The sequence below is a fragment of the Moschus berezovskii genome, chromosome 15 (genome assembly GCF_049115385.1).
Source record: "Moschus berezovskii isolate FMDL1 chromosome 15, NW_MosBer_1.0, whole genome shotgun sequence".
Lineage (NCBI taxonomy): Eukaryota > Metazoa > Chordata > Mammalia > Artiodactyla > Moschidae > Moschus > Moschus berezovskii.
The window spans coordinates 50,747,152-50,768,319 of NC_142474.1; the positions used below are offsets into that span (position 1 = coordinate 50,747,152).

The window sequence follows — 21,168 nt, forward strand, 5'->3', positions numbered from 1 at the left end:
TAGATTTAAATATGGATACCCTATATTTTACAATTCTTGGTTAAAAAGTAGACACACACACAACTTTGCACATTGAGGAAAACTTTAAAAAATTACACGTTCTAATAAACACATGATTTTAAGAGGACTGCTCTTTAGTATAAATAAATACATGCATGTATATGTATACACATGTGTGTACATACATATATGCAATATACATATAATATATAGAGATGTTACTTTGTGACCAAATGGAATATAAGACTCCTTAAGCACATATTTTTTACTTAAATAGCATAAATCTTGATTTTATATTCTGAAATATTCTAATTTAATAATAAATTAGATTTATAAATAATAGTAATAAATTAGGTAAGATTATTTCATTCTCTTTGGCTGTGGTCTGGGGAAGCATGTGGTGGTGGTGGTGGAAGGCACTAATATGTTGGTGTCATTGCCTGTTCTGAGAATTCTAGTGAATGATTTTAGGTGTTACCTAATGAGTGCTCTGACTTTGGAGACTAACTGAACTAAAAAAGCGTGTTGTGTTTGACTGGAAACATCTTATGAATTATGACTGAGTGGACAAATCTAAGTTGAGTTAGTGCCAACTTTTATCCTTATAGCTAAATCTAAGCCATTTTGACTATTTTTATGTTTCTCATTTACAAATTTTCTGAACATCTCTTACTGTCGGTTTGTATATAGTCAAGATGAGTTATATCAAGCAGTCAAGTAAGACTTTAATTTCTAATGCTATCCATGTAGCATGGTTTAATTGCTAGACAGTCCTAAAAAAAAACTGGATAAAAAGACTGCTAGGAGGTAAAATAAAAATAGATGTGATGCCATGGGAAAATCTACAAAATTGACTTCTGTATTAGAAACTGTGTGTGTGTAATTTTTTTAATTTATTTATTAGTTGAAGGATAATTGCTTTACAGAATTTTGTTGTTTTCTGTCAAACCTCAACATGAATCAGCCATAGGTATACATATATCCCCTCCCTTTTGAACCTCCCTCCCATCCCACCCCTCTAGCTTAATACAGAGCCCCTGTTTGGGTTTAGAGACATACAACAAATTCCTGTTGACTATCTATGTTACATATGGTGATGTAAGTTTCCATGTTACTCTTTGCATCCATCTCACCCCCTCCTCCCCTCTCCCCATGTCCATAAATCTATTCTCTTGTGTCTGTTTCTCCATTGCTGCCCTGCAAATAAATTCTTCAGTACAAATTTTCTAGATTCTGTATATATGCATTAGTATACAATATTTATCTTTCTCTTTCTGACTTACTTCACTCTGTATAATAGGCTCTAGGTTCATCCACCTCATCAGAACTGACTCAGATGCATTCCTTTTTATGGCTGAGTAATGTTCCATTGTGTATATGTACCACAACTTCTTTGTCCATTCTTCTGTCGATGAACATCTAGGTTGCTTCCACGTTTTAGCTATTGTAAATTGTGCGGCAATGAACAATGGGATACATGTGCTTTTTTCAATTTTGGTTTCCTCAGTATATATGCCTAGGAGTGGGATTGCTGGTAGTTTTATTCTTAGTTTTTTTTAAGGAATCTCCATACTGTCTTCCATAGTGGCTGTATCAATTTACTTTCCCACCAACATTGCAAGGTACTCCCTTTGCCCCACACCCTCTCCAGCATTTATTGTTTGTAGACTTTTTGCTGATGGCCATTCTGACCAGTGTGAGGTGATATCTCACTGCAGTTTTGATTTGCATTTCTCTAATAATGAGCTATGTTGAGCATCTTTTCATGTGTTTGTTAGCCATTTGTATGTCTTCTTTGGAGAAATATCTGTTTAGGTCTTTTTCCCACTTTTTGATTGGGTTGTTTGTTTTTCTGGTATTGAGTTGTATGAGTTCCTTGTATATTTTGTAAATTAATCCTCTGTCAGTTGTTTCATTTGCTATTATTTTCTCCCATTCTGAGAGTTGTCTTTTCACCTTGCTTATTGTTTCCTTTGCTGTGCAAAAGCTTTTAAGTTTAATCAGGTCCCACTTGTTTACTCTTATTTTTATTTCTGTTACTCTAGGAGGTGGGTCATAGAGGATCTTGCTTTGATTTATGTCGAGTGTTCTGCCTATGTCTTCCTCTAAGAGTTTTATAGTTTATGGTCATACATTTAGGTCTTTAATCCATTTTGAATTCATCTTTGTGTCTGGTGTTAGGAAGTGTTCTAATTTTATTCTTTTGCATGTAGATTTCCAGTTTTCCCAGTACCATTTATTTAAGAGGTTGTCTTTGCCCCATTGTATATTCTTGCCTCTTTTGTCAAAAATAAGGTACTGATAGGTGCATGGGTTTATTTCTGGGTTTTCTATCTTGTTTATTTGGTCTGTATTTCTGTTATTATGCCAGTACCATACTGTCTTGATGACTGTAGCTTTGTCATATAATCTGAAGTCAGGAAGGTTGATTCTTCCAGCTCCATTCTTCTTTCTCAGGACTGCTTTGGCTATTTGGGGTCTTTTGTGTTTCCATATGAATTGTGAAATCTTTTGTTCTAGTTCTGTGAAAAATGCCATTGGTAATTTGATAGGGTTCACATTAAACCTGTAGATTGCATGTGATAGTATTGTCATTTTCACAATGACAATTTTATTTATTCCTACCTTTATTCTTCCTACCTAGGAACTTGGAATATCTCTCCATCTGTTTATGTCATCTTTGATTTCTTTCATTAGTGTCTTAAAATTTTCTGTGTACAGTTCTTTTGTCTCCTTCAGTTCAGTTCAGTTCAGTCGCTCAGTCGTGTCCGACTCTTAGCGAACCCATGAACCAGAGCACACCAGGCCTCCCTGTCCATCACCAACTCCCGGAGTTCACCCAGACTTATGCCCATCGAGTCGGTGATGCCATCCAGCACCTCATTCTCTGTCATCCCCGTCTCCTCCTACCCCCAGTCGCTCCCAGCATCAGAGTCTTTTCCAGTGAGACAACTCGTCGCATGAAGTGGCCAAAGTATTGGAGTTTCAGCTTTAGCATAAGTCCTTCCAATGAACACCCAGTATTGATCTCCTCTAGAATGGACTGGTTGGATCTTCTTGCAGTCCAAGGGACTCTCAAGAGTCTTCTCCAACACCACAGTTCAAAAGCATGAATTCTTCAGCGATGGTAAATTTATTCCTAGATATTTTATTCTTTTTGTTGCAGTGGTGAATGGGATTGATTCCCTAATTTCTCTTTCTGATTTTTCATTGTTAGTATATAGGAATGCAAGTTATTTCTGTGTATTGATTTTGTATCCTGTGACTTCGCTGAATTCACTGATTAGCTCTAGTAATCTAGTTTTTTGATAGTATCTTTAGGGTTTTCTATATACAGTATCATGTCATCTGCAAACAGTGAGAGCTTTACTTCTTCTTTTCTAATCTGGATTCCTTTTATTTCTTTTCTTCTCTGATTGCTGTAGCTAGGATTTCCAAAACTGTGTTGAATAATATAGTGGTGAAAGTGGACACTCTTGTCTTGTTCCTGATCTTAGGGGGAATGCTTTCAGTTCTTCACCATTGAGAATAATGTTTGCTGTAGGCTTATCATATATGGCCTTTACTGTATTGAGGTAGGTTCCTTCTGTGCCCATTTTAGAAGAGTTTTAATCATAAATGGGTGCTGAAGATCATATGGTTTTTATTTTTCAATTTGTTAATATGGCGTATCACATTGATTGATTTGTGTATATTGAAGAATCCTTGCATCCCTGGAATAAACCCAAGTTGATCATGGTGTCTAAGCTTTTTAATGTCTTGTTGAATTCTGTTTGCTAAAATTTTGTTGAGGATTTTTGCATCTATGTTCATCGGTGATACTGGCCTGTAGAGAAACTTTTGATGAAATTTTATATATTCCTCAAACTCGTGTTCTGAGTCTGTAAGATTTGGGTATAAGACTGAATGCCTGTAGGGTTTAAATTAATCCTACATTCTTCTTCCCTAACTTTATGAATTGAGTCTTTGCGTCTTTGGAGCTAGTGATCTGTATGTTTGAGATTTAATGTCGAGGTTAAAAGGTTTACATCTTTTTAATAAAATTATATTTCTTTCTTAGGCATAATTCTTTCTTTACTTAATTATAGTAAAAGAAACATTGGTTCTTAAGGGGTCTTGATTTTGCTGCTATCTAGCTGTGGGACTTTGGACAAGTAATATATTACTGCTGGACCTGTTTCTCTGTTAAAATGAGGGGTGGCATTAAATGTTAAAACTGTTATAAGTGAACTAGTTGAATGCATTTAAGATTATATATAGGCACTCAAACACTTGACAAGTCATCATTGCTGGAATAATGAAACTAGCTCTGTTATGTAGGTGCGTTATCAATAATGTTGTTTGTTCACACAAAAAGAAGCATTCTGTGCTTTCTGGTTCATGATTTTGCTACTGTGATAGTAACTTTTCAGAATTATGTCTCTTGTACTAAAAATTAAATTAAATCACTACCATGATGATTGGAATCTTTAGGATGAGTGACGTGAACAAGTTTAGAATTGTTTCTCTTATATTGAAGGCTTGATTTTTAAAATATCTCATGTTCTGAAATTTCATTTGACTAAGGAATTTATCTTTGATCTTATTCCAGAGTAAGGGCATGAATACTCCCACAGTCATAGTCTATATTTAATTAAGCTTTGCTCTGTGGGCTTCATCAGGCTCAATAATAATGAAATGGTTGTATATTTTCTGCTTTCAAAATACATCCTGATAGAAAGCCTTCTCAGATCACCCCACATGTGACAAATCTATTCAAACAATTTAAACTGCCACTGTGTGCTTGTTTCACTCTTAGAAATCTACCATTCATACATCTTCATGAACTGTCTTCTCCTCCCACAACCCTCATGTTCAAAGTTTTATATTATAAAACTCTTTGAGAAAGGAGGCTAATATTGTAGCTCCTACTATTCAGGAAAGAACTCTGTTCATCTCTGAATAGTTCTTAAGTGTTATTGCTGCTGAGGATTTGGGATTAAAATTATTGGATAGAATGGAATAAGCCTGTTTCTAGGATATCAAACTATTTGAGGTCACTGTGATTAACTCTTAAGACACAGCAGTTTTGGTAAGCTTTGGGCTTTGTTCTGAAGTCAGTTTCTCCTGGTTTAACTGTAAATTGACTCTCTATATTCTCTTGTATGTAATACCTTGTATTAATATCTCTTGTATGTAATACCAGGTTACTGATGGGAGGAACCTGTCAGGGTGTGGGTGGGCTAGAGATGCATGTGCACATGCTCTCATGTGTGTGAGAGGAGGGCGGGCATGGAATCTGAGGATAGGGGTGTGTCATGCGTTCTGATCTGAGTCCTGCGTGACTGTCTAATTATGTGCACTGAGTCTGCACCTGTTATAGGTGACATTCATAAACTGTTTTAAATTAGTAGTAAATATGATACCTCAGGAAGACACTGTTTTCCTTTTCGTTCCTGTCTTCATTTTAGCTTTATTATATATTTACTGAAGCTTTACATTGTCAGGGAAAAAAATGTTATTGAATGGGCCAACTTCTGACTGGGCAGAAATGCTACTGGGGATCTGAGGGAATGCCTTAACCACAGGTGGGAACAATGCAATGTAATATGCCAAATACTCGAGAAGTATCAGAACAGAGAGAGACTATACAACTTAATCAGAAAGCCCAATGATTGAAGACCATATATAATTGACAGGTGCTACAAAGATCAACTGTAATAATTGAGAGAAAAGGAGCCTCAGCTGGTGCAGAGAGGGGGCAGAGTTGTTGGTGCACTGTAATTGGAAGTGGTAGGCAGACATTTTTCTTCTCAGTACAGAGGATGATGCTTGCAGGCAGGGCGTGTAACCTTTAACTTCTTCATGGTGTGGACTGCAAGTAGGTGATGATTTAACAAATACTTTATATAAGTATAGATGATACTGTCAGAGTGTTTCCCCATATTATAATTAGTTTTCAGGTAGATTCAATGACAGAATTTAAATTTGTGACTCTATAGATACATCATTGAATAAATACCATCTTTGTCATGTGTTAACTTGGGTTACGGAATAATTGTGGGAACTTTTTGGAAACAATTGACGTTTACTTAAAACTGTTGTCTGAAGATATATTTTTTATCCTAGCATTTCTTCTTAAACATGTTAATAACTGCTTGAACAGAGGTGAATCAAACTCAACTCACTTAATTTTCCAGCTTAGAGTCTTTACTCATTATCAGTTAGTGGGTGTGGAAACAATTTAATAAAGTTTGGGTAATTTAGTTTCAGTTTAAATTCTCAACTGGCAATTGGCCGAAAACTCCCATCTGAAGACGTGAGCATCCAAAAGTCATGTTGTGATTTGGCTGCTGTCTGCTCAACAGAGGAAGGCCCTGCCGGGAGAGCTGTGGAAGAACTGACTGGCAAAAGAAAACCCATGGTAAGAGTTTCCCTTTAACTTACTATGTGTGTGTGAGTTGTGAAGCATACCAACCCATTGTATTTGAATTAAAATTTTAGAGCTTTTAAAATTAGGACAAAATTAATGCTAGGTGTTTGAATTTATATGTCTATGATTTACATCTATAATAAGATAAATGTAAGGAATGGTTTTGTAGATGAGATTTTTATAATGCTTAATGTTGATAAGAAAATAATATTAAGTATGAAAATCAGTTTAACACATTCAGTTTTTTATAGTTCTGCTGTAGTTAATCATCATTTAAAAATAGTGTATTTTAAATGTTCCTTGAGTAAAGTTTCTACCAAACTGAATTAGTTTCATAGCTGCTCCTCATTCAAAGTAAATGTCATAAATTTTGCAGTGAGGTAAGCTGTTGATTCCTGCTTCCGTTTTAATTACATTATAAGATGATAGGGAGGAAGAAAGAAAGTACAATATCAAATAATCAAATACACTGAGTCTGACATTAGGCTTTTAAAATATATCATTATTACTATACCTCTGTGGAAAATACAAAGTTCTTAAGATATTTATGTAGCCAAAATAAAATGGAGTAGCTGTTCATAATATAGCACAGTATCAAATTGTAGTGAAACAATCAGACCTCTATCTCCTGCCTTTCACATGTTTGCACTGAGAAAATAATTCAAATTTAGCTACATTTTTATGTCCTTCAGGTGACCTTAAACTTAATAGTTTTATCCTCTTTGTGTTTGGCTCCTGTATACCCCTTTATTTGAATATCTGTGTCCTATCAGATCCATGATTCATTATAGTAACTTTGGACAGGAGTGGAATTAGTAAATTATAAAGGTTGAAATCCAAAATCAGTGTTTATCAGAACTTACTTGAGTGTCTCTGTGGACATAGTAGCTTTGTGATAACTGGACAGTGTGATGAAGGCCAGATTTAATAATAGATTGTGAGTCTATGTCAGACTTATAATTTTTGAGATTGACATAGTTTGGGTAATTTTTCTTTTATAATTAGAGGTGTCAAAATGATGTTAGTTGAATGTGACCGTATTTTCTAGAGCTTAATAACAAACATGTCAGGAATAGCACATGTGACAAGCACCTCACACAGAATCTTTCACCATATACACATTCTCACTCTGACAGCGAACTAGTACCCCAGATGGCATCATTGTCCTTTCCTCCACTCGGTCTATAGATAGTCTGCGCTGTGCCATCCATGCAGCCCAGTGCTGAAAGGAAGATGGTGTGATTCAAAACAGAGGTGCTTCCTAACTGCTCTTAAACTTGCATTGTAGATGGTGATTGCAGTGTAGATAAAATTGCAACTGGAACCAGTACTTTGGTAAGGTATAAGCAGGTGTGTGAGTAAAGCAGGAATCTCATATTTATTTATTAAGGTAACTGATCACTTGTCTTCTGAACTTTCAATATGTATCATTTATTAAATGAATATTTTATGATCGAAACATGCAGAAAGACTGAATTCTAACCACAAATTTTTTTTCTGCTGCTATTCTGTTTTCTTAGATGTTCTTAAGAATTTGCAGCAAAGCCTTGTTGAAGTCATGTTCTTATAAGAATTTCATTTTCTGGAGAAAATTCTTACATTTTAAGATTGAATGCAGTGAATGATGGCCCTGATTTCTTCAGCTGAATTTAAGATTATTAAAATAGATGTCATTCATGAACTAACCACTATCCTCTCCTTAGCAACTGTTCCATTCTAGTGTCAGGCCAGTATAGGGATTTATTTATCACTCACTTTATATCATTGAGTTGTTCCGTGGAGACATTTTTTAATGATAGTATGATTTCCTTAATCACCTTTGTCCCTTTTTGAAAGAAATAATTGTAAAATTTGTTTCTTTTATAACTTATTCTGAAATATGCATATTTATTACATTCTTGAGAATATATATGATAGACCATATAGACCATTTGGATGACTAAACATTTACACTTTTTCTGTAGGACACAGTGAATCTTGTCTAAGGGAAGTGATGTTTGAAAAATAATAAAGTTAGTTTTCTAAGTTAGATCTGTCAACATTAAAAAACTCATTGAAGACTCACTCTTTATTCAGTTGATAATGTGAAAGCAGATTGAATCAGAGCATGCAATCTAGTAAGAACCTAAAATCAGCAAGGTTTACTTTTAGATTAGACATGTTCTTTCCCCTAATTTACTGCTAAAATATATAAGCTATTTAAAAAATTAAATATAACTATGTTTCAAGTGGCAAAAATCCAGGGTAAGTCTGTTGTTAATTTCCTCCTCAAGATTGTGATGTTGACTTCAGTCTCTGCAGTGACTGCTATTATAATTTTTTCCTGGGTATACTCAGAAGAAGGACTCCAGCCTCCCTTTCAAGTATTCTGGTTTGAAGATCTTAGCTCAGCTGATAAGGCAGTTCATTTGTCACTGCTGGGAGAAAGGTGTCATTCCCATCCTCCCAGGAGGAGTGTCTAGAGGAAAATGATCCTGGCTGGGCAGCGGGCCTTGCAGTTTTCATGACATTACATTTCTATGATGGCTCCTTTAGGTTCTATGCAGTTAGCTTCGAGTGGTCCATGGGCAGGTGGAGAGTTGGGCAGTTAGCCACATAAAGATCTTTAACCACATACTTACGTAAACATCACAGATGAAAGGGGATACATAGCCTTTCTTTTACTAAAATGAAATGAATGCAAAATGACCCTCATTTCTAAGCAAACAAAAGTCTACTAATAGTCATCATTTTTATCAGGGACATAACTGTAACTTTTCAGTTTTTAGCGAATCAGTATCTGCTTGGTATGTTGTGATACAGTGGCTTCTGTTCGGGGGCTACCACTATCAGAAGAAATGATGATTAGCAATGGTGTGGAATTGGAAGTTTGAGAAACGTAAATTTTAATAAAAAGTTATTGTTTATAATGGTGGGAAGGAAAAAATCATTTTTAGTTCATAGACGGAAGAAGCTTTTAAATGTGGAAAATAAAATGGAGTATGTTTCAAAATCCATTCTTTTAAGAACCTGTGACAGAAGTTTATAAAGAAGGAATTCTTGCTGATAAAAATCACAGGGATCATTTGAAGAAAAATTGTGACATCTTAAAAATTAATATATTAAATGATAAAAATGTATCAAGTCTTATGTAAAATAAATGTTACAAGCCATATTTAGTTGCTACTAGTAGGGATCAATGGCAAGCCACTCCAGTATTCTTGCCTGGAAAATCCCATGAATGGAGGAGCCTGGTAGGCTGCAGTCCGTGGGGTCGCTAAGGGTCGGACACGACTGAGCGACTTCACTTTCACACATTGGAGAAGGAAATGGCAACCCACTCCAGTGTTCTTGCCTGGAGAATCCCAGGGACGGGGGAGCCTGGTGGGCTTCCATCTATGGGGTCACACAGAGTCGGACACGACTGAAGTGACTTAGCAGCAGCAGCAGCAGCAGTAGGGATCTTTGGGCTCCCCAGGTGGTGCTAGTGATAAAGAACCCCCTTCCAGTGGAGGAGACACAGGTCCTGGGTCAGGCAATTGCATGGAGGAGGGCATGGCAACTCTCTCCAATATTCTTACCTAGAGAATCCCATGGACAGAGGAGAAACCAGGCAGGCTACCGTCAGTAAGGTCACAAAAAGCTGGACACAACTGAAGTGAGTTAGCACACACATGCTAGGGACCTTTACTAAATAAACATAATAGATAAAAGAGCATATCCCATTCATTCATTCTGTAAATTCTTATTGACAGTCTGCTGTATATATCAGGCACTACACTAGGCATAGGGGGTGTAGTCATAAATATGATTGATGTCACCTTCAGGTTAGAGTCTGTCAGGGAGGGTAGACATTAACCTAGTAATTACAGTAAAGTTGTGACATTTTTTTTAAAAGCATACTTTCTTAAGGATATCTTGAGAATTTATCTATAGTGTGTACATTATTCAGTTTATTTTCCTCATGAAATGAGGTTATTCATTTTGACGTAAAAATTGAACAGAAACTCTTTGAGAATGGGTCTTAGAAATTAGTAGGGACTTATACATTCTTGGCTTTTGTATAGTTTACTTAAAATAAGGAAACTTGAAGTTTCTAAGGAACCAAGAAATGTGAATATCAGCAGAGCTCGTAAAGCCTATCCTGTATGATCACTTAATAAAATTATACGAAGCAGTTTTACATTTCTGAGTTGTCATGATTAAGAGGTTGGGCTCTAGAATCTGACCGGTTGGTTTGACTATTAACTGAGACTTAGTAGCTTGCAGCCTTAAACCCCTCTGTGTACAAAGAAAATTTTTGTATTTGTAGATTAATTCAATTTAATTCACAATAAGTGCAAGTACTTTAATGAATTATTTTCAGATGAAATATTTGAATTAAATTTAAGATAGGTATTTCATAATCTAGTGTCCTTATTTTTGCTTATGATATAGAATTACTTCTTCTGTTGTAAGGTCTCAGTAAGAGAGAATTATTTCAACACTAGAAGTATCATTTCCCATGACCCTAATCAGTTGGATAGAATTAATCAACTTGGTAAGTTACTGAACACTTACTAAGCTGTCTAGCACTTGCTGATAGTAGTGTCATGATAGCCGGAAGAATTATGCTGTCACTGTGCTTTAGGCCTTAGGAAGACTAAAACCATGGAAAGAACACTTAGACGTCAAGCCGAAGATCTGAGACCAAGTTCCTGCTCTACAACTAATACATGGAGGGATCGCAGATAGATGAACTACTCTAACTGAGGCTATCTCAGATCTCAGGTCTCCTCACTTCATGTGTATGTGTTTTATATATATATGTGTGTGTGTGTGTGTGTATGCATATATACACACAATATGTATATATCCATTCCATATTATTGCCCTAAATTGAAATGAAAAGCTAAGAATTCATTTAAACTTTTTATTTTATATGCTGAGTAAAGATTTCTGTCCTACATGGTATTTTACATGATACCGTCAAGTGAAAATACATTTTGATTTTTACGTATGGTATTTCAGGACTTCTCAAATATTCCCATATAAATTATGTACTATTCTATAACTCACAAGGGAAATGTAAAATTGCTTTGATTGATTGATTGATTGAAGTCACTCAGTCGTGTCCGACTCTTTGCGACCCCGTGGACTGTAGCCCACCAGGCTCCTCCATCCATGGGATTCTCCAGGCAACAGTACTGGAGTGGGTTGCCATTGCCTTCTCCAGGGGATCTTCCCGACCCAGGGATCGAACCCAGGTCTCCCGCATTGCAGGCAGACGCTTTAACCTCTGAGCCACCAGGGAAGCCTACCTAATTTCAAACTGATTTCCTTGCTATAGGATTAAATTTTTTTTCCAGTAAACATTTCTAGTGGGTACCAAGTTATTTTTTTACACCTTTATACTAGCTTTTTATAAACCAATGTTAAATAATTATAGTAGTTCATAGCAACTCTGCCCTTTACAACAGTGTAGGGTTTTATAGTTATGTAAACATTATCATGAGTTCCCAGAGTACTGATTCAAGTAGAGTATATAGCCTTTGAAGGGAGAAGACATAAGCAAGCGTGGTTTGTGCTTGTATGTATACACTTTACCATATGATCTCACTGAATCCTGTAAATACCACCTATCCCTGCTAAAGGGGAGCGGAGTGGCCAGAAGCTGCTAATTAAAGGTCCCCTGTACTGCCCAGCTCTGCCTCAGTGTGGCAGGCACCTGCGCCCCAATGTTTTCCCAGCTAAGTGAATGTAGGAAGTTGGTTTGTATGTCTATTGACCTACAGATGAGATTGTAGTCATAATTAGAAGAGTAGGCTTCACAGGTGGTACCAGTGGTAAAAAACCTGCCTACCAGTGCAGGAGACAAAAGAGATGCAGGTTCGAACCCTGGAAGGTCCCCTGGAGGAGGGCATGGCAACCCGCTCCAGTATTCCTGTCTGGAGAATCCCATGGAGAGAGGAGCCTGGCCAGCTACAGACCATAGGATCGCACAGTCAGACATGACTGAAGTGACTTTGCACACACATTAAGAACACCTGCTGCCTTTTACGGAGAAGGCAATGGCAAGCCACTCCAGTACTATTGCCTAGAAAATCCCATGGATGGAGGAGCCTGGTGGGCTTCCGTCTGTGGGGTCACACAGAGTCAGACATGACTGAAGTGACTTAGCAGCAGCAGCTGCTGCCTTTTAAATGTTAAAATGTAACAAGGGCATTAAAAGCAAACTTTTTTGGACAAGGATAGCATTTAAATTTACAAGTTATTTGGAGGAAATACTAACATGCAGTCATATGAAAGAAGTCTTAAGTTTATAAGAATATAAAACCAACGCAATCGCACTCCTGGGCATACACACCGAGGAAACCAGAATTGAAAGAGACACATGTACTCCAATGTTCACTGCAGCACTGTTTATAATAGCCAGGACATGGAAGCAACCTAGATGTCCATCTGCAGACGAATGGATAAGAAAGCTTTGGTACATATACACAATGGAGTATTATTCAGCCATTAAAAAGAATACATTTGAATCAGTTCTAATGAGGTGGATGAAACTGGAGCCTATTATACAGAGTGAAGTAAGCCAGAAAGAAAAACACCAATACAGCATACTAACGCATATATATGGAATTTAGAAAGATGCAAATGATAACCCTGTATACGAGACAGCAGAAGAGACACAGATGTGTATAGATCAGTCTTTGGGACTCTGTGGGAGAAGGTGAGGGTGGGATGATTTGGGAGAATGGCATTGAAACACGTATGTTGTCATATGTGAAATGAATCACTAGTTCAGGGTCAATGCATGTTATAGGATGCTCGGGGCTGGCATGCGGGGATGACCCAGAGGGAGGATAAAGGGAGGAGGGAGGTGGGAGGGGGGTTCAGGAGGGGTAACTTATGTAAACCCGGGGCGAATTCATGTCAATGTATGGCAAAACCAACCAATATAATATTGTAAAATAATTTGCCTCCAATAAAAAATTAATTAATTACAAAAAAAAAAAAGAAAAAAAAAAACTAACAAAATTTGTGGAGGATTTGCTTACTGTGTTACCATGTTGGAAAAAGTCTTATCCACCACTAAGTGATCATTAATACAGAAAAAGGGAAACCAAGAATTTTGAAAAGATAACATCTCTAATTGCTGTGAAAATAAGACAAGTAGACAGTTCTCTCTTACGCTGTAGGGACACTACGTGGGGACAGATAAATGATGACTGTGGTTGTGTGGTGGTGGTGATGTGGTGGAGCATGTAAGGGGCACGTTTCAGGGTATCTCTGCCACATACTTTACCCTTAGAGATTCATTTAAATGTTTGAGGAACATATAAATCCAAATATCTGTGTGGGTGTTAAAATCTTTCACTTGAATACTTGAGTACCTGCTGTGAATAAAGTATTATGCTGTTTTATATTTTGCATAGTGAGGCTGTAACACACAACCTCCTGTCACTTAGCTGAGACCAGTCAACCTCATTCAGAGAAAAGAATATCGGTTGGTTAAAGGGAGGGGTCATTTGAATCGGGATAGTTTTGAAAATGCAAACCCAAGTGTAATATGTACCATTAAAATCAGAAGGCAGCACGAGTTTATTGAGATAATGAAAGAGGTATAATATCAAAATACTTTCCTTTGCATTGGTTCAGTGTACCCAGCAAAACATAATATCTTATATTTGTTTGTTAGGGATACAGATTTTTCTGTTTCTCTGATATTTTGTTTCCTAAAGTATCATTGGACTAAAGTATCCACTGTGTGAATCACAATAAACTGGAAAATTCTGAAAGAGATGGGAATACCAGACCACCTGACCTGCCTCTTGAGAAACCTGTATGCAGGTCAGGAAGCAACAGTTAGAACTGGCCATGGAACAACAGACTGGTTCCAAATAGGAAAAGGAGTACGTCAAGGTTGTATATTGTCACCCTGCTTATTTAACTTCTATGCAGAGTACATCATGAGGAACGCTGGGCTGGAAGAAGCACCAGCTGGAAAAAAGATTGCCAGGAGAAATATCAATAACCTCAGATATGCGGATGACACCAACCTTATGGCAGAAAGTGAAGAGGAACTCAAAAGCCTCTTGATGAAAGTGAAAGAGGAGAGTGAAAAGGTTGGCTTGAAGCTTAACATTCAGAAAACAAAGATCATGGCATCTAGTCCCATCACTTCATGGGAAATAGATGGGGAAACAGTGGAAACAGTGTCAGATTTTATTTTTTTTGGGCTCCAAAATCACCGCGGATGCTGATTGCAGCCATGAAATTAAAAGACGCTTACTCCTTGGAAGGAAAGTTATGACCAACCTAGATAGTATATTAAAAAGCAGAGACGTTACTTTGCCAACAAAGGTCCATCTAGTCAAGGCTATGGTTTTTCCCATGGTCCTGTATGGATGTGAGAGTTGGACTGTGAAGAAAGCTGATCGCCGAAGAATTGATGCTTTTGAACTGTGGTGCTGAAGACTCTTGAGAGTCCCTTGGACTGCAAGGAGATCCAACCAGTCCATTCTAAAGGAGATCGATCCTGGGTGTTCGTTGGAAGGTCTGATGCTAAAGCTGAAACTCCAATACTTTGGCCACCTCATGCGAAGAGTTGACTCACTGGAAAAGACTCTGATGCTGGGAAGGATTAGGGGCGGGAGGAGAAGGGGACGACAGAGAATGAGATGGCTGGATGGCATCACCGATTCGATGGACATGAGTTTGAGTGAACTCCGGGAGTTGGTGATGGACAGGGATCCTGGTGTGCTGTGATTCATGGGGTCGCAAAGAGTCGGTCACGACTGAGCGACTGAACTGAACTGAACTGAAAGTATCATTGGACTAGAATTTACAGTTTTTCCTTGCATGTACACATATACACAGTAACAATATTTGCAAGTCAAATTTAATTTTTAAATGACTATTTTACAATGTAGGTACATCCGTGCCAACCACAGGGCAGTCTGTGCTATCTTTTGCACCCTTGCTTTGTACAGGGTGAGCATGTTCGATGTGTGGCAAGGCAGTAGATAATAGTTCTATTTTTACTTAGACTGTATTTGGCTTAATAGGTGATATTCTGGGGGCCTGGGTTTCTATAACTGTGAAAAGTTTCAAACTTGTAAAGGAAAAGAGACTAGTGTAATAATTAAATTCCCTACATCTATGGCCCAGATTTAACAATTAGAAATTTTTGCCACAGTCGCTTCATCTACCTCCTCCTGTTTTCTCAACTATTTTGAAGAAGATCCCAGACCTCAAGTCTTTTTTACCCTTACCTTCTTCAATAGTCAACTCTTTTATTTTAAAATGGTCTTTTTAAAAGTTTATTTTATTGGGGTATAGTTGACTTACAATGTTGTGGTAGTTTCTGTCATATGGCAAAGTGATTCAGTTACTCATATAAATACACACACATACATACACACACACACACACACATATATATACACACATTCTTTTTCATATTCTCTTCCATCAGATATTGAATATAATTCCTGTGCTATACAGTAGGGAAAGAAAGATTTTTTAATATAACTACAATACCTCTATCACATCAAACAAAATTAACAAAACTTACTTGTATCAGCTGATGCTATCTCCCTATTCAGTCCCCCATGCTTTTGATTCAAAATTGTCATACGATATTGGGGCTGTTTGTTCAGAATCCACACAAAATCCTTGTCGTGTTAGGTTGTTAGGACAGCTGCACAGTTGAAGTTTTTTCTTCCTCACTACCTACTTCCCTCCCTCCTTGCCTCTCCCTCCTTCCCTTCCTCTCTTCATCGCTCTCTCCTTCCTGTGCTTGACTCATTAAAGGAGCTGGGGAAGTTGTCCCATAGAATAGCCCCTATTCTGGATATTTCTGGTGTCTTCCCAGTTAATGTATTCCATTGACCTCTACATTTCCTGAAAATTAGAAGTTAAAAGATCTGGTTAGATGCAGGTTGAGCTTTGATTTTTTTTTTTATTACTCAAAAATGGTTCATTTTTTATTTAGCTTTCTGACTCTGTGCTTGTGCTTTCATTAGGGTGTAGGTGGGGTGGACAGGAATACCTTGTACATGAAGCTGTGCCTTATGCTGAACCACGTCACAGAGCATGTGGTGTCTGCTTGTCACACTCTTCGCAGTGTTAGAATTGGTCAGTGCCAACAGTCCAGTCTCTCCATGGAGCCTTTCTCCCTTTCCTCTTGTGGTTTAATCCGTTGCCGATTATTTCTGAATCAATTCTATCATTAGGGTTTGCAGAATAACAAATATTTTAATCTGCTACACCATCCACATTTATTACTAGAAATTCTTCTAAGAAGAATTTTCCCTTGTAAACTGTGACTTTGATTTCTCTGAAATAGTTCGTCCTAGAAATAAACCCAGTGCTCTTAATATCATCTCTTAAATATCTAGTTTACTATCCAAGAGTAACTTTAGGTATGAAGATCACATAACTCTGAAGTGACCATGTAATTACAGGATTTTTATAGAGTATTATTTCTTACTTGATTTTTATGAACAGTGTCAGTATTGGGACAACTTTATATAGTTAGCATATACAGTATTGATCATTTAGGAACTGGGACCCTTTTCTGCCGAGTTCTACTTGGTCAAATATGTCTCTCTGCTGAGTCATGAGTGATTAGTTGAACTTCAGCAAGCCAAACAGTATCACAGGGCAGAGTAATATTATATAGGTGGGTAGCATATAAGGGATGACCTAATATGCCAGATTTATAAACTTAAATTTGGGAACAAAACTATTATTTTTATTATTATTCAACAACCACCAGTAACCCCATTTAATACTGTTAACAAAATAAGAAAAAATAAATATTTCACTTTTAGATGACATGACTGAATAAGAAAACCTATGGCAGTCAGCTTTAAAGCCACTTTTGTAAACAGGAAAAATAAAGTTCTGGATATACTGTATCTTTATACCAACTGAAAAACACTGTAAAAAGACCTCACTTAGAACTGTAACAAACAAAGCATAATGCTTACCAATAAATTTGAGAAAGATGTTAGACCTTTCGAAAGAAACTTAAAACATTTGAAAGCATCTTAAGATTTAAATAAATGAAGAGAAACTGTTTCTTATTCTTGAGAATTGTTGGCAGATTATTTCACTATAATCAATTAATAGATTTCTCAGTTTCCTTCTAACTTGCAGATTTTCTGGTGACTTACTTTATTTGATAGTGATTCAACAGTGAGGGTAAGTCTGATTCTACTACATACTGGGAAACTTAAAACATCAGTGGTAATGATGTCGGAACAGACATGTAACTCAGATAGTAGAAGAGAATTCTCTGCCACTTGCAGATTTGGACAGAAGTTTTCCTTGAGCCCCTGACTTCTTGGTCAGTGAGAGTTGAGAGAAATGTCCTTCATCCTGTGACCTCTGCAAATCCCTGTCCCTCACCACCTTCCACTTTCTTGCCTCTGCGGCCACTGTGATTTCTTTGCCAGTGTCAATACAGATGGAAAATCAGCCCCTTCTACTAGTTTTTTTTTTTTAATGTAGCATTCAGTGAGTTTAGAGACTCGAGTATGTGCTGTAATCAGCAAATTTTATCTTAATCTTTGGGCAAAACATTACTATCCATATCCTCGCCCCGCTTCTACTCACTCTTTACTAAACTAATCCAGTTGCCTTTGTTAGAGGGAGTCTGAAAAGTATTTTTTCTGTCTTATAAAACATGGATTACAGGAGTGTTATAAGGAATCCAAATTTAGTCCTGTGTACTTATAACAACTTAACTATTTTTCATTATCAGAGAGGCCACTTAAAGGATATTCATTCAATGGTATTAGGTAGTGGTATAACTGCAAAAGGGATAAGACAAGAAAAGGCATTCATCCATACTTTACACAACCAGAGGAATTTTTTTTAAAAGTACCTTGGGAAATGCTTTTGCATCTCATATATGAAGCATTAGTAGAACTCACCAAGGTAAAGTATACCCCTGAATATTAAAAGTATTTGGCAGATCAAAATATTATAATTAAAAGGATCACTGAAAACTGTGGAAAATATCTAAAACAGAAGTTACAGAGGAAGTGAAAACAGATCTGACAGTCTCATATTATTGCAGAATATGCAAATTTAGACTTCAAGATCCTAACATATAAATGAGAAAAAGTATGACAGATTCTGAGAATAAAGAAATAAGAGTAATATGAGGGGAAATATTTACCTATGCACTTACCAAAAAGCGACAAATTATGACTTGGAAATACAGATTTTTCATTGTATTAAAAGGGCTACATTTTCTTAAAAGAAATCTAATCTTGCAAGATAAGCAGTAACGCCAAACTCTTGGGGAGTGATTCAGGCATGTATACTCAGAGTCACAGTAATGTTTAAATATTTCACTTGGGAATCTAGGAAATAACTATTGTGCTAATTATAAATCATATATGTAGAAAGATGCCCAGTTTAGAGACTAATTATAGAACATCATTGTAAAATATTGTCTTTAAATAATAAATTTTGAAGACTCTAGAACAACTGTCCAAGAAACTTTTTGCTTTGATGAAAATATCCTATGATTTACACTAATATCATAGCCACTAGCCACAAACATGGCTACTGAGCGTGTAAAATGTGGCTAATGCACCTTAGGAACTGAATTTTTAATTTTATTTAACAGCATTTAAATTTAAATACTCATGTGGCCATAGTATTGTGCATTGCAGTTCTAGAAATGTGGAGAAGTGTTAGGTGTAAGTGAAAATAAACTAGTAAGTTTACATACCATGATTACAAGTGTGTACATACTTGTATGTATGTCTGTAAAGCGGTATCCACAGTTAAAATATTTATGCTAGATTTGAAGGAAATGGGTGATTTTTTAAAAAATGCTAATTAGAAAATCAAGTGAAAATAATGGCAGCCCTCCACACTTGTGCTGTTCAGTATGGTAGGTACCAGCCCTATGTGGCAGTTTAAATACAAATTAATTTACATTAAGTAAAAATTCAGTACCTCAGTCATACTGGTACATTCCAGGTACTCTGTGTGGCTAATTGCTTACATTTGGACAGAGCAGATACAGAAATCAACTATTGCAAAACGTTCTGTTGTAAGTGCTGCGGAGAGAAACGATGGAAGGAATATACAGGAACAAGTCCTTAATAACTGATCAGTCAATTTTGAAGAGCACAAGTGAGTTAGAACTGGAAATGCAAGTCAGTGAAAAAGCATAAGGAACAGTATCAGAAGACGCTACTTTTGTCACCCAGATCAGCATCCCATAAAGTACGGGCAGTGGACTAGTGATGGCTCCACTGTCCCTGACTGCCTGCTTCCTCCCAACCTCAGCACTTGCCTAGAACCTTTTATAGCCATGTGATCGGTGTCATCTGAACACATCACCTGTCTTACCTCATTGAGGAAGCTGCCTGGAGAATCCCCCTGTGGTCTGAGCTGAGTAATAGCTATGAGCTATGGGAAACATTAGCGTGAAAAAGAGAAAGCAGATTGCTTACAACAGTTGTGTAAGAAACTAAGTCATTTGTACTGTACCTTAATAATCTATACTTGCAAGTGAAATTAAACACTGAACCCTACATCTCTAAATGTGGTAAACTTAAACTTCATTCCTCTTGCCTTTGGGGATGCGGCAAAGGATCCATCACCCTCTAATGGGAACCAGGATTTTAAAGAAGCTCCCAGTCAGGGCCTCTGTCTGGGGAACTTATGTCCTCTCTTGACCCTCCTGGGCCTGGGATTCAACCAAGTAGTGGAATCTTTTTCTTGCAGCAGAATTTCCAACTTTATGTTTTCCTTTACCCCCTTTAAGCTCATTAGTTCTTTTTAACTGTGTTCACTCCTCTCCCCAAAATTAGTTTCAAAGGTTTCGCAACATGTCCAGATAAGAAATATTGTTCTAAATTCAGTAAATTTCTAAAATTTTGTTTTAAAATTTCTTCCTTTTTTCACATTTAATCCTGATGCCCTGATATAAGATATTAAGTTGAATTCTTTGTGAATTAGGGAAAGGTCTTTACTACTATAATCAAGGCATGATCTGTCAGCTAAAACATTGTTTTACTGGTAAGCATCAGTCCTAGATTTACTGCCTGTTTTCTTATTGTGGTTTTGGCTGTATGTTTAACAGTTGCCTGTGTCCTGGGGTGAAAGGCCCTATGGGCACCGTCCAGTGTATTTTGAAGGCCGGTTCTACAGTTGTAGAATTTGGAGTCAAATGAAGTCACATATTTTGTAATAGTTTGTTCTTCTAGTAGCCTTGCATTTTTTCCTTTTTTTTGAGTGGAGGGTAGTTGCTTTACAATATGGTGTGGATTTCTGTCCTACATCAACCTGAATCAGCCATGGGTATACAAACCTTGCATTTTTATTAAAAACTATATACAACACATACGTATTTAGTTCTTTATCAGTATGATTGTTGTATCTGTTACTGATTTCAGCATTTCTTCTTTTTCTCCCTAATTTATCAAATTTGGGAAGAGTTGTAAAACTACTTGAAGGAAATCAATCTGTGTTCTTGGTCTATAAGTGACAGGAAAGCAAATAAATGAATAATACTCAGCATTTTCTGTTTAAATTTTGTGTTTTTTTGAGATTAAAGAAAACATAAATATTTACTTGAAATATGTATGAAAATCGTACTGATAGAATGGCATCTTCTGATTTCATTTTCAAATTATGCTAATGATTTACTTAAGCATAGTTATGCATATATTGATAGATAACTGTATTATCACTTGGTTTATGTAGACCTCTTCAAAAGATGAAAAATAATTAATACTAAAATATTAAAAAGGCATGTT

The 21,168-nt window shown here is 36.7% G+C and overlaps 1 protein-coding gene across 11 annotated transcripts in view; it reads left to right on the plus strand.

The window, feature by feature from the left end:
- ZEB1 (zinc finger E-box binding homeobox 1) overlaps positions 1-21,168 on the plus strand; it is a 198,426-nt gene that overhangs the window by 43,697 nt on the left and 133,561 nt on the right. For 2 of the 11 annotated variants that reach the window (XM_055429786.2, XM_055429813.2), the window contains exon 2: positions 6,247-6,403. The exons of 8 other annotated variants lie outside the window; for them this stretch is intronic. The gene's annotated coding sequence lies outside the window, so the exon portion shown is untranslated. Of the gene's footprint in view, positions 1-6,246; positions 6,404-7,700; positions 7,763-21,168 lie in introns of all 11 variants that reach the window. One more of the 11 variants, XM_055429807.2, reaches the window with a different exon arrangement.